Source organism: Stegostoma tigrinum, chromosome 36 (assembly GCF_030684315.1).
Source record: "Stegostoma tigrinum isolate sSteTig4 chromosome 36, sSteTig4.hap1, whole genome shotgun sequence".
Lineage (NCBI taxonomy): Eukaryota > Metazoa > Chordata > Chondrichthyes > Orectolobiformes > Stegostomatidae > Stegostoma > Stegostoma tigrinum.
Window position 1 is genome coordinate 21,330,015 of NC_081389.1, and position 13,496 is coordinate 21,343,510.

Below are 13,496 nucleotides of genomic sequence, written 5' to 3' on the forward strand. Positions count from 1 at the left end.
TGTTTTTTATTCATTCACGCAATGTGGGCATTGCTGATGGGCCAGCGTTTATTGCCTGCCCCAAATTGCTACTGGTGAAGGTGGTAGTGAGCTGCCTTCTTGAACTGCTGCAGTCCTTGGGCTAAAGGGGCACCCACAGTACCTACAGGGAGGGAATTCCAGGATTCTGACCTAGCAACAGGCAAGGAATGGGGCTACAGTTACAAGCCAGGAAGGCGAGTGGTTTGCAGGTGGTGGCGTTCCCAAATAACTGCTGCTCTGTCTTTTTAGGTGGTTGTGGTCATGGAGAAGCCTTGGGGATGTGCTGCAGTGCGTCTTGTAGATGGTACAGGCTGCTCCCACTGTATGTGGTGCACAGAATGTTTGCTGTAGGTGGTGGATTTAGTGCTAATCAAGGAGGCAGCTTTGCCTTGTATCAAGCTTCTTGAGTGTTGTTGGAGCTGCACTCATCCAGGCAGCTGGAGAGTGTTCCATCACACTCCTAACTTGTGCCTTGTAAGTGGTGGACAGGCTTTAGGGAGTCTGGATTGCTAGACCAGGGGTTCAGGTACATAATTCTTGAAATTTGCAGTGCCGGTAGACGGTACGGTTAGGAAGGCAAATGGGACTAGGTCACATTGGGATGGCTGGCTGGCACAGGCAAGTTGGATTGAGAGGCCTGTTTCTGTGCTATATGACTCTAAGACGCTAATGGTGGTAAAGGAATGAATGAGATGTGATTTAAGATGTCAAGGGAAGAAAATGGGTTCATTCAGCTGAGTCACTTTTAGTCTGGAGCTACAAGTAGGCCAGACAAGGTAAGGCTGGCAGATTTCCTTCTCTAAAGGGCATTGGTGAACCCAATAAATATTTACAGCAATCAGTGATAGTTTCACTCACTTGCAATTCCAAATTTACTTTAGTTAAGTGAATTTATTGAATTTAAATACCACAAGACACCATGGTAGAATTTGAATTTGTTTCTGGGGCTTCTGGATTACCAGTCCAGCAATATTACCACTACCGCTCTACTGTTGGCATGCAGTCACTGTTCAATATAGTCAACACAGCAGCCATGTTGTACAGTGCAAGATTCCACAAACAGCAAAGTGATAATGACCAGGACATCTGTTTTTAGTGAGGAATACATATTACTTTTGCCAACAGGCACTTCCAAAAACTCTACTACTTACACAGATTTCCAATATATTACACAGAGGAAATTTACAAAAATAGTGATTGTGGCTTGGCTCATGGGACTGGGTGGCTTTGGGTTTACGGTTCTCAATGGTCACCATCACTGGGGGTTATCTTCCTCATCTCTGGGTCTGTTGCAAGACTCGTTGATGGAGATTAATCAGTGTGACTGGACAATTTTCTTTGTACCATTTGACCACCAGGATACAAGAGGGTAAATTAGATTGACACTGGTCTTTTATCATCCAGAAATTCCACAATTTTACAGTGAAAAGCTGGTGACTAACATTAGGGTCGGAGATAACAAGGTATAGAGCTGGATGAACACAGCAGGCCAAGCAGCATCATTGGAGCAGGAAAGCTGATGTACTGGGTCGAGACACTTCTTCAGAAATGGGGGAGGGGAAGAGGGTTCTGAAATAAATAGGGAGAGGGGGGAGGCAGATAGATGATGGACAGAGGAGAAGATAGGTGGAGAGGAGACAGACAGGCCACAGAAGTGGGGATGAAGCCAGTATAGGTGAATGTAGGTGGGGAGGTAGGAAGGAGATAGGTCAGTCCAGGGAGGACGGCCAGGTCAAGGGGGCAGGATGAGATTAGTAGAGAGGAGATGGGGGTGGGGCTTCAGGTGGGAGGAAGGGATAGGTGAGAGGAAAAACAGGTTAGGGAGGCGGGGGCGAGCTGGGCTGGTTTTGGGATGTGGTAGGGGGACGGGAGATTTTGAAGCTTAATGAAGTTGAGGTGGGAGGACCATGACCCTCCTGTCACAATTTAAATGCAGTGTCATCCTGTGACCACTTGAGGGTAGCATTGCTTCACAATTGAGAGAATGAGCTGGCGCTTCTAATTGCTCCCAATGCAAACTACTGTGGATCGCAAGACTGAACTGCACTCAAACTCATACATTTTCCAGCAGGGCTTACAAGTCAGACATTGGGAGAAACATTCAGGCTGATTGCCCCTCTCCCTACACCAAGAAGCTGTGATATCAACTATTGCAAAGTGGCAAAAGCATCATTATGTGTTGGCCAGCTTGAAGGAATTGATCAGAGTCCCTCCACTTTAGAATCGTAGAATCCCTACAGTGTGGAAGTAGGCCTTCTGGCCCACCGAGTCCACACCAACCCGCTGAAGAGCAACCCTAAAAGATCCCACATACCCCATGGCTAACCCATCTAGCCTGCACATCCCTGGATACTATGGGCAATTTAGCCTGATCAATCCACGTAAAGTGCACATCTTTGGACTGTGGGAGGAAACTGGAGCACCCAGAGGAAACCCACGCAGACACGGGGAGAATGTGCAAAGTCCACAAAGACAGTAAGGGTGGAATCAAACCCAGGATCCTGGTGCTGAGGCAGCAGTGTTAACCTCTGATCCACCATGTTGCCACAGTGCTACCACTTAACACCCTCTCTAGTAATCCCAGGCGCAGTGGTGAGTGTGTAGCATGTGGGATTGTGAGCCCTGGCAACCTGTCTTAGATCACTCCCTCCATCACCAAAGTTTCAGTGAGTACCAGCTACAGATGCTGGGAATTGTGCAGCATGTAGCTCACCTCCTTACTCCTCAAAATCTTTCCACAATCTACAAAGCACAGCCAGGACTGTGATGGAATACATCCCTGGGTGACTACAGCTTCAACAACACTCAAGAAACTCAATAAAATAGTGTGTTGGACTGGCACTGTGTACACCGCCTTCAACGTTCACTCCATTTACTGTTGATGTGCAGTGACAGCCATTTCCAAACCTGCCATCAAGTAGTATAAAGGCAGCAAGTAGAAAGGAAGACCATGGTCTGACAGGTACAGAGAATCTAAAACTTGAGCGGGGGGGGGGGTTCATCAAAGGCATTTCAAATCATGGATGGTTTAACAGGCCCAAGGGAAGAGGAACTGTTTCCAGAGAGGAACCAGCTTCGGATCATTAACAAAAGGATGGTCTGGATTTGCAATCCATTCCCTGATTAGGTGGTGAAATAGTAACGTTCAAATGGGAATTAGACAAATACATAAAGGAGAAAAAGAATTGCAGGAATACCAAATAGGAAAAGAGTAGACATGTAGGAATTGTTAAATCATTAATAATTTAATGCAGACTTGTTTTCTGAAGAAGAAATGCTTGCAAGACTACAGGGAAGAGGCAGGTATGAGAGATTAGATAAACTGCCCTTACATAGAACCAGCACAGACAGATGGCATGAATGGTCTTCTCTATGTAACTGTTCTATAGTCCAATTCTATCCCATACGTAGGAGTAACTAAGTGCCAGCACAAACTAAGTAGGTTGAATAGCCATCTCCTGTGTTGCACAATTCTACGATTTTATATTATAGTAGTGAGCACTCTGCTGAACAATGTGATTTAGTCCCAGCCAGAGCTGTGTGCTAGGTCAATGTGCCAGGAACTCCCTCAGTAACAGCACTATGGCTACACCTATACCATTTGGACTGCAGTGATTGAAGGATGTAGCTCACCACCGTGTTCTCCAGGGATGAATGACATCTGTTGGTCAAGATAGAGCCCACAATCTGCAAAACAAATTTTAAGAAGTCGGTTGAGAGGGCCTGAATTTACATCTGACTGTGCTGCGTCTAATTCATTGCCCAAATTGAAGAACATGACAGTGTCTCAAATCTTCTTTGCACACATTGGTGAGGACACAAATCAAAAAAAAAAGCATCAGCAGAAACAGAAATTGATGGAAAAACACAGCATGTCTGGTAGCATCTTGGAGAGAGCGCGGAGTTAATGTTTCGGGTCTCCTGCAGAACAGAAGAGAAGCATTGTTGGAAATAGCAGCATTTACAGATCAGAAATCATTTTGTGCTGCCAGGGGTTATAGAACATGGAAAAGTACAGCATAGTACAGGCCCTTCGGCCCACAATGTTGTGCCGTGGAATAACCCTAATCCAAAAATAAAATAACCTAACCTACATTCCCCTCAATTCACTGCTGTCCATGTGCATGTCCAGCAGTCGCTTAAATATACCCAGAGTATAAGTGCAGCTCTGAAACTGTTGCCGTGGCTGACTTGTCTTAATACATTGGGAGCTCTTGAAAACCTCTCATGCTTGAAAGTTTTATAAAAATACTTCATAGAATTTGCAAAGAATATTTATACTGTGGAAATACAATCCAAATTGAAAATGTCACTATCTGAAACTTGGTTCAAAGGCTGAAAGTTGACAAGGGAAAGTCACAATTTCATCAAGTATTATATATCTCTTTCTCTTCTGTTACTCCTATTTCAAATATTGAACGTTGATAAAGAGTGTGACTATTCAGGATTTTAAGTGTGTCATTTAGTACGGAGATGGTTTAACATTCTGCCATTAACACCTACGCTGGACCTTTATCCTTTGTCTATAACGTTTGCCTTAAAATGAAACAAAGTTCAAAAGGTGCTGGAAACAGGAAACAAAACAGAAATTTCTGGAGAAACTCAGCAGATCTGGCAGCATCTGTGGAGAGAAAGCAAAGTTAATAGTTCAAGTCCAGTGAAGGGTCACCTGACTTGAAGCATTAACTTTGTTTCTCTCTCCACAGATGCTGCCAGATTTGCTGAGCTTCTCCAATTTCTGTTTTGTTTTGTCACTCCTTTGCCTTTTATTCTATGGCATACATGATCTCTCATCTCCCACAGCTTCTAACCTTCCCCCAACTTTCTCTTTTGTTCACTTTCTCTCCCTCACTCTTTGCTACAGCACATGTTGGCATGGTGCCTCATTAATTAGCACTGCTGCCTCAGTGCCAGGGTCCCAGGTTTGATTCCAACCTCTTGTGACTGTCCGTGTAGAGTTTGCACATTCTCCCCTTGTCTGCGTGGGTTTCCTCCAGGTACTCCTGTTTCTTCCCACAGTCCAAAGATGTGCAGTTTAGGGTGGATTGGCCGTGCTAAATTGTCCTGTGGTGTTCAAGGATGTGCAGACTAACAGTGGGTTACAAGGCCTGGGTGGGATGCTCTTTGAAGGATTGGGGTGGACTTGGGCTGAAAGGGATTCTGTAAAATCCATCACTTTTCCACTTCTCTCTCTCCCTCTTCAGTTCCAAAGGAAAGTCATGGTAAACTTGAAACATCAAGCCTATTCTTCTCATCACAGGAGCTGCCAGAACCGCTGTTTCTCCAGCACCTTCTGTTTTTATGAGAGGGTTAATCAGTGCCTCTCAATCGTTGCAGGCCTTGGGGATTTATAAGCCTCAGCGACCATGCAATAAACACCGTGGGAAAATCTTACAACAAACTTGGAATAAACCTGAGAGGAATCAGCCACCAGCTGGGCTCTACCTTTTGGCCAGGTAGACCGACCAACTTTACAAGGGGCAAACTAAAGTGAACATGGCTCCAGGGCACATTGCCCTCACCTTTCCTAACAATTATGTGACTACAGAGTCCAAATTCACCATGGCTCCTCAGACAGCACCTTCCAAACCTACATCGGGAAGGACAAGGGCAGCAAATACATGGGAACATTACCCTCTGCAAGTTGCCCTCCAAGTCACTCACCATCCTGATTTGGAAATGTATCATCATTATTTTAGTGACGCCGGGTCAAAGTCCTGGAATTCCCTCCCTAAGGAAATTGTGGTCAACCTATAGCACATGGAGTGCAGCAGTTCAAGAAGATAGCTCAACATCTCCTTCTCAAGGGGCAACTAGGGATGGGCAGTAAATGCTGGGCCAGCCAATGACACACACATTCCATGAGTGAATTAAAAACCAAGTGAGCAAGGAGACCAATTTACATCCTGGAGTGATTTGCTAAAATTTGTTTCAACAAACACTTCAGTTGTGAAAAGCACTGAATAATATTTGGGTTGGGTAGCACTAAAGGTGAAAGTTTTTTTTAAGTGAGGAAGCTTCGGCTTAATAAAAACCAAAAGAACTGCAGATGATATGAATCAGGAGCAAAAACAGAAGTTGCTGGAAAAGCTCAGCAGGCCTGATAGCATCTGTGAAGAAAAGCCAGAGTTACCGTTTTGGGTCCAGTGACCCTTCCTCAGAACCGTTCTTCCTCAGAACAGAGCTTCAGTCCCTGTTCTACAATGAATCTGAGGAACTAATGGAACTTTGCCCTAATGGCAATACCACATCTGGTGTTAATTTGCTTGAAGATGGTATTTTGTTGATGCCCTAACACTGCACTCCTGAGTTGTCCAGAAATTCTGACTTATTAACATCAATGGAAGCATTTGATGAAAATTTAAAATGTGCTCATTTTCTCAGGCAAGTCCCCTGCCTGTGGAATAATTGGTCTACTGAGGACTCAAACAACATCCCTTGCAGTTTCTATTGTATGTCAGAGTTTGCAAAAAAATCCCAGAATGGTTTCTTTGCCTCCTTTTACTTTTCTTCAATTTTATGATCAATCTTATTTACATTGTGAGACTGATCGTTCCTTTACAACCCTTGAATAAATCAGTCCCACTTCTTACTGCATTAAATCTGGTGTTTTCTATCACGTTCATCACTTCACCTTGCTGACCGAGGCTTTCAATGGGATGATGGGGATTTTATAGAATGGTTACAGTATAGGAGGAGGCCATTCAGCCTATTGTACCTGCAGCTCTTGGAAGGGGAGCTGATGGCCTAGTGGTATTATTACTCTGTTAATCCAGAGACCCAGCTAATGTTTGGGGATCCGGGTTCAAATCCTGCTACAGCGGATGGTGGAATTTGAATTCAATAAAATATTTTAAGAGCCTAATGATTGCCATGAATCCATTGTCACTTGTTGGAAAAACCCATCTGGTTCACAGATGTCCTTTAGGGAAGGAAATCTACCAACCTTACCTGGTCCGGCCTACACGTGACTACAGACCTACAGCAATGTGGTTGATTTGTAACCACCCTCTGAGCAATAAATGCTACTTAGCCAGGTATGCCTTCATCCCACAAATGATTTTTTTAAAATTAGAATGCTGAATGTACCTCTCTAATTTCAAGTCTAATGTTCATCTTACTTTTATGCAGCTGTACCCTAGTATGCCTCACTCCGTCTAAGCACTCTATGATTTGTATATCCTTATGTGTTATGATCTGCCTGTCCTGCAAGCCAAACAAAACTTGTCACTGTTGTATCTTTGAAGGCTCTCTATGAGATTGACTCAGTTAGTGTCACTCTCCCCCCTCCTTTTGCCTGGAGGCTTGTGAATTTTTTCTTTCCTGTTGGTTACCCAATTCACTTTTGAAAGCCTCTGTGGAACCACACTCTCAGGCCTCACATTCCTAATCCCAATCACTTTCTGTAAGAAAGGCTTCTCCTTGTATCACCAGTGCTTTTTTTGCCAATTACATTATATCTATTCCCACTTGTCACCAATAGCACTGGTCTCTCAGTTGCTAGCTACTCCAGGGCTCCCCAACTGTTCACAAGCTCTAAGCCAGCAATGCTCGCTTTGGGACTTTGATGGAGATATAACAGCTGTAAAGCTCCTGATCAAGCCCCACACTCACGGTTCTTCCTCAGGGTTTACAACAATTTCCAAGCCTCAAAATTGGGTCACAAGAGTTTGAGATTCTCTGATTTACTGTGTCCAGACCCTTCATAATTTTACACAACTCCTGCAAATCACCTCCTAATCTTCTACGAGTAGAACAGTCCCAGATTCTCCAGTCTTCCCTTGTAACTGAAGATCCTTATTATTGGAATGTTTAGACCTCATGGAAATTGTTCTGTAGGATGTGGGCATGACCAACTGAGCCAATAATTATTGCCCATCCCTAACTGCCCCTAGAGAAGGTGGTGGTGAGCTGCCTTCTTGAAGTACTGCAGTCTTTAGAGTGTAGCAACATCCATGGTGCTTGTTAGGGAGAAAGTTCCAGGGTTTTGACCCAGTGACAGCGAAGGGACAGTGATATATTGCCAAGTCAGGATGCTGTACAGCTTATGGTGGTGATGTTCCCATTTTTCTTGTACTTCTCAGTGGAAGAGGTCGGGGTTTGGAATGTGCTGCTAAAGAAGGCTTAATGAGTTGTTCCTGAGCTGGTTACGAGAAAGCCAGAGTAGGAAGAGTTGAAGTTTGATACCCCTCTATACTGAGATGGTGGAGCTTAGTTGCTGAATAAAGAGTGGGAGGACTCACAGTCCTGAATACTGTGGCAGTAAGTAGGATTCTGGATCAGAAGTGATTTGCAGCCTTCACAGGTTCTCAGGACTCTCACTGGAAGGACACGCACTTGGGACCCAGAACGTAGATGGAAAAGGAGCAATGAGAAAAGCAATTTTGAACATAATTCCAGATGAAAATGTAATATGAATGGCTTACTGCATCTCCATCGCTCAATCCGAAATACAGCATCTGATGGCTTCACATGATGCTGTGCACAATTCTCTCCACAAACCATGAAAATTGACAGGCAAAGCCCTTTTTTATTAAGTCTGCAAAAGATAAATATGTTTCAGATGAGAAAGTCAATAAAGAACTTGATGGCTGTGTTAAACCATCAGAGTTGGTGGACTGATGAGGGCAAAAGTGTCACTTACACAGCCCTGTTGAAATTTATCAGAATTAGTTCCAGGTCTAAAACAAAAGTGATTGCAAATCTAAACTCATCAATTCTACTAAGAAACATACAGCTTACTGAAAATGCTTAAGCAATTTTTGGTGGCCCTTTCTGCAGCCTTTCTAAAAGATGTAAGCTTCTCTTGCTCATTCATGGGATGTGGGTATCTCTAGCTGGGCCCAGCATTTATTGCCCATCCCTAGTTGCCCTTGAGAAGGTGGTGGTCAGCTGTCTTCTTGAACTGCTGCAATCCATATGCTGTAGATAGACCCATAATGCCTTCAGGGAGGGAATTCCAGGATTTTGACCCAGTGACACTAAAGGAACGGTAATATTTTTCCTAGATAGGATTGTGAGTGGCTCGGAGGGGAACTTGTAGGGGGTGGTGTTCCCAAGCATCTGCTGCCCTTTTCCTTCTAGATGGTGGTGGTCGTGGATTTGGAAAGTGCTGTATGAGGAATCTTGATGAATTTCTGCAGCGCGTCTTGTAGTGCGTACACAGAACTGCTACTGAGGGTGGAGGGAGTGGGTGCGTGTGGGTGAGGTGCCAGTGAAGCAGGCTGCTTTGTCCTGGATGGTGCCAACCTTCTTTAATGTTGTGGGAGCTGCCCCCTTTCAAGCACCTGGAGAGTATTCCATCACACTCCTGACTAGCGCCTTGTAGGTGGTGGACAGTTCTTAAAGTAGTTAATCTTATAGTTTCATGACACTTGCTCACTTTGAAAGGACTCATGCAGGGTTGATTAAGAAAAGATATTCTCAATAACCAGGGAGCCCAGGGCAGCAATCATAGTCTAAGGAAAAGTGTAGAACAGAGATAAGGAGGCCTTCACATAGAGAGTGGTGAGTGTGCAAAATTCTCTGCTACAGAAAACTGTTGAGGTCAAAACATTGAAGAATTTCAAGAAAGGTATAGATATAATTCTTTGGACTAAAGGGATCAAGGATATGGGGAAACAGTGATAACAAGGTACTGAGTTGGATGATCAGCCATGATTACATTAAAATACACAGCAGGCTTGAAAGGCTGAAAGGCCTATTCCTGCTCCGACATCCTATGCTACGGGAAGATTTTAATTGTTGGAAACTATTCTAAATCCGAAGAGGAAACGTGTCAGATTTGAAACATCAACTTTGTTTTTCTCTCTCTCCACAAATGCTGCCAGACCTGAGTTTCAACAGCACTTCCTGGTTTTATTTGAAGAGGTGGCCGGCAAAAAGCATGAACACCAGCATAGACCCATTGGACCGAAAGTCCTGTTTCTGTTTGTGGTGGGTGCATGTCCATTTTGTTTAATTTTATGCTAATTTAACACAGCCAATTTAATTTTCAATGGTCTATTTACCTGCTCCCAGATTTAGGGTTATCCTAATTTGATATCTGGAGAAATTGTCCAAGGGTATCTACCATCCAGTTAAATCAAGACAGAGTTAGGGTTTGAATCAATTAAGAATAAACTAAGGGACAGTTTGACAGCAAATCAGTTCATGTTCACAATAAAATGTGTTCTGAAACTGCTAGGATCTAATTAAGGTTGTTAAGGGCTGAAAGCTCAATATATTTGCTGTCATTTTTGTGCCTCCATAGTCTAGCCGTAAGCCAGATCAATGCTTACACAAAGTTCAGTAAGGACATCAAAAAACACGATCAGGAATTCCCAATGAGGATAAAAATGTGACTGTTCAATCATTTTAAAAAGGGCTCAGTGCTTCATTCTGGATGTGACAGGGTGAATGTTGTGATGTCACTCCTGATAGGCAGCAGGCATGAGGAACTAAAGACCAATCAGTCATCACTCTGATGGTATTGAGTAAGTGAGGCCAGAAAAGCCTCAAAGTTAGAGAGCATTGAAGACCATAGGTACAGGACCTCAGCCCCACACACTCTAATCTGACCTGCCAATCATCACTGCACAGTTACACACTAATTCCTTGAGTTTGATGATTTCCCTAACTTTTTCAGTTATCCACAGATAGTAGATCTCCACTTTAGAACTTTTCTGTATGCTAGGAATATATTTGTTCTGGCAATTCTGAAATATCCCCTTAAACTCCTGCCACTTTGTCTCCATTGATGTAACTCCTAGCCTGCTATGCAGTTTGCTTCAGCCAGCTCAGCTTTCTGCTCACAATATCGGTCTTATTTAAGTTTTAAACTCTCATCCTAGTAACTTCTTCCTCTCAAACTGGAAGTAAAATTCAATACTATTATGTTCGCTGTTCCCAAGAGGTTTATTTACTCAGGCCATCAATCCTGTCACATTATGTGGTGCGATATCTAATAGCATCATAGAGTCAAACAGAATGGAAGCAGACCATTCAGTCCAACCAGTCCATGCCAACTATAATCCCAAACTAAACTAGCCCCAGCTGCCTGCACTTGGCCCATATCCCTCCAAATATTTCTTATTCATCTACTTATCTAAATGTCTTTCAAACATTGTAACTGTACCCACACACATTAATTCCTCCGAAACCACTCTGTGTGTAAAAGTACTGTTTCTCAGGTCATTTTTAGATCTTTCTCCTCTCATCTTAAAAATATGCCCCTAGCCTTGAAATCTCCCAATCTAGGGGAAAGACGCCTTCCTAGCACCTTATCTACACCCTCATTATTTATGAACTTCTCTGAGGTCACCTTCCAACCTCCTCCACTTCAGTGAAAAAAATCCTAGCCCACCTAGCCTCTTCCTATAACTCAAGCCCTCCATTCTGGGCAACATCCTGGTAAATCTCTTCTGAACCCTCTCCATCTTAATAATATCCTTTCTATAACAGTGAGACCTGAACTGGACACAGTGCTCCAAAAGAGACCTCACCAATGTCCTGTACAGGCTCAAAATAATGTAGCAATTCCTAATATAGCATGCTATAATATAACCTATTATAACCTAATATAACTGTCCTCCTCTCACCCGCTCCTCAGTACACTGTTCTTAAAGTTGATTGGTGAAACTGGTTTATTGGGTTAATGAGGGATAAACTCTAGAAAAGCCAATAAGATCAAGCAAGCTTCAGGAAATTTCAGCTACTCATAGGACCCACTTCATTAAATGTCATCTACCCTCCCATCTCTCATCTAAGCTGATGATATGTTCCATTGTGCACAGAAGTTTAGAACCACCATTTCCATCCATTGTCGAACGGTGATTCCCATATCCTTCAATAACTCAGTCCTCCAAAACTTTACCTTCCTCTTGAAATCCACAAATTTTTGGTGATCCACACTGGAACAGGGGTCAGTACAGAATAACTGACCTTGTGGCATGGAACAGAGAAAATCAGCTAGTGTTTTCTCTTTCTGACCACTGTCCAATAAATAATGTGGGAGGGAGTGTGTGCATGTGTTCCTGTATCTCCATGTAGGGGTACATGTCCACCATTAACAATTATTAATATAATGATCAGGAATACCAAGTTGGATTTCATGAGGCTGATTGAGTTCGATCATTGCAACAGTGAATATACTTCAAAAAAGCTTTATTGGCTGTCAAGCATTTCAGGAATTCTTGGAAAATTCAATTAGGTCACCCCTCATTCTTCTAACAACCAATGTGTACAACCTCTCTTGGTAAGACTGGGGATCGACCTAGTGAGCCTTATATGGACTGTTTCCAGTGCCAGTATATCTTCCTTTAGGCAAGGGGTCCAAATCTGTTCATAATGTTGTTCTCAAAAGTGTATTGTGGTCTGACTATTATGATTTTGACACGACTTTCCTATTTTAATACTGAAATAAAGGTCAATGTTCCACTTGACTTCCCTAATAACTCCTGAACTTCAGTTTGGCTTATTGTGATTTGTGAATGAGGATCCCTGGTCCTTCTGCGCTTCAAATTTTTGCAATCTTTTCCTTTTAAATAATATTCAACTTCTCTATTCTTCTTGCCAAGGTGCATAACCCCACATTTTCCACATGTTATTTCACCTGCCAAGCTTTTGCCAACTCACCTAACCTATTTCACTCTGCAGACTCTTTGCATCATCCTTATCACTTGCCTTCCCATTTATTTCTGTCATCTGCAATCTTGGCCAAAGTACCTTCATTTTCTTCATGCAAGTCATTAATATATGTTTTAAATTGTGGCCCCAGGACTGATCCCTATGGCACTCCACTACAAGTGGTCATCCTCTAGATATAAACTTGTACATGAAGAGCAAGATACTGAAGAACAGCCTTCAGAAATTAAACCATACACCTTGGCTTACTTTGACAATTCTTGGAGGATCGCCAGAGCAGAAGGCAGAAATCAGGAGGAACTCATCATGTTCCAGCGCAAAAATCACCTTCAGCTTAAAGAGGCACTGCACAGAGTCTGTGGAGTCTGCAAGAGATTAATCTAGCTAAGGAAGGGAGGGAGAACAGGAAATTATCCCTGGAAAATAATTGCTAATAAATCACGAGTAACCATCTCAAGTGCTTCCCTTTCACTGAGACTGGAAACAATGCAACTAAAATCCTTGAGATTAAAATTTGCAGGGAATCACTGTGAAGAATAGCGATCCCCAAAGATCTTATATTTCCAATACTCGGTATGATCAAAGCCTGATACACTGCTGTAGCTGCTAAACTTTGATGCTACTGCTGTATTCTGCTACGACATCCTTAAGGTTAAGATGTGGCAATTAGCCTTATTAAGAATGTCATGTCAAATTAACAAACAGGAGACAATAAAAGAAAATTCAGTAAAATCAAATAACCAGTCCACAGCTCTGCAAATCCCATTGTATGAATTTGAAAACTCACTGATCTGTAAAGTTAAATGATTACAATTTCTGGGCTTTGCAACCTTTTTTCTGTGCAGCTGATA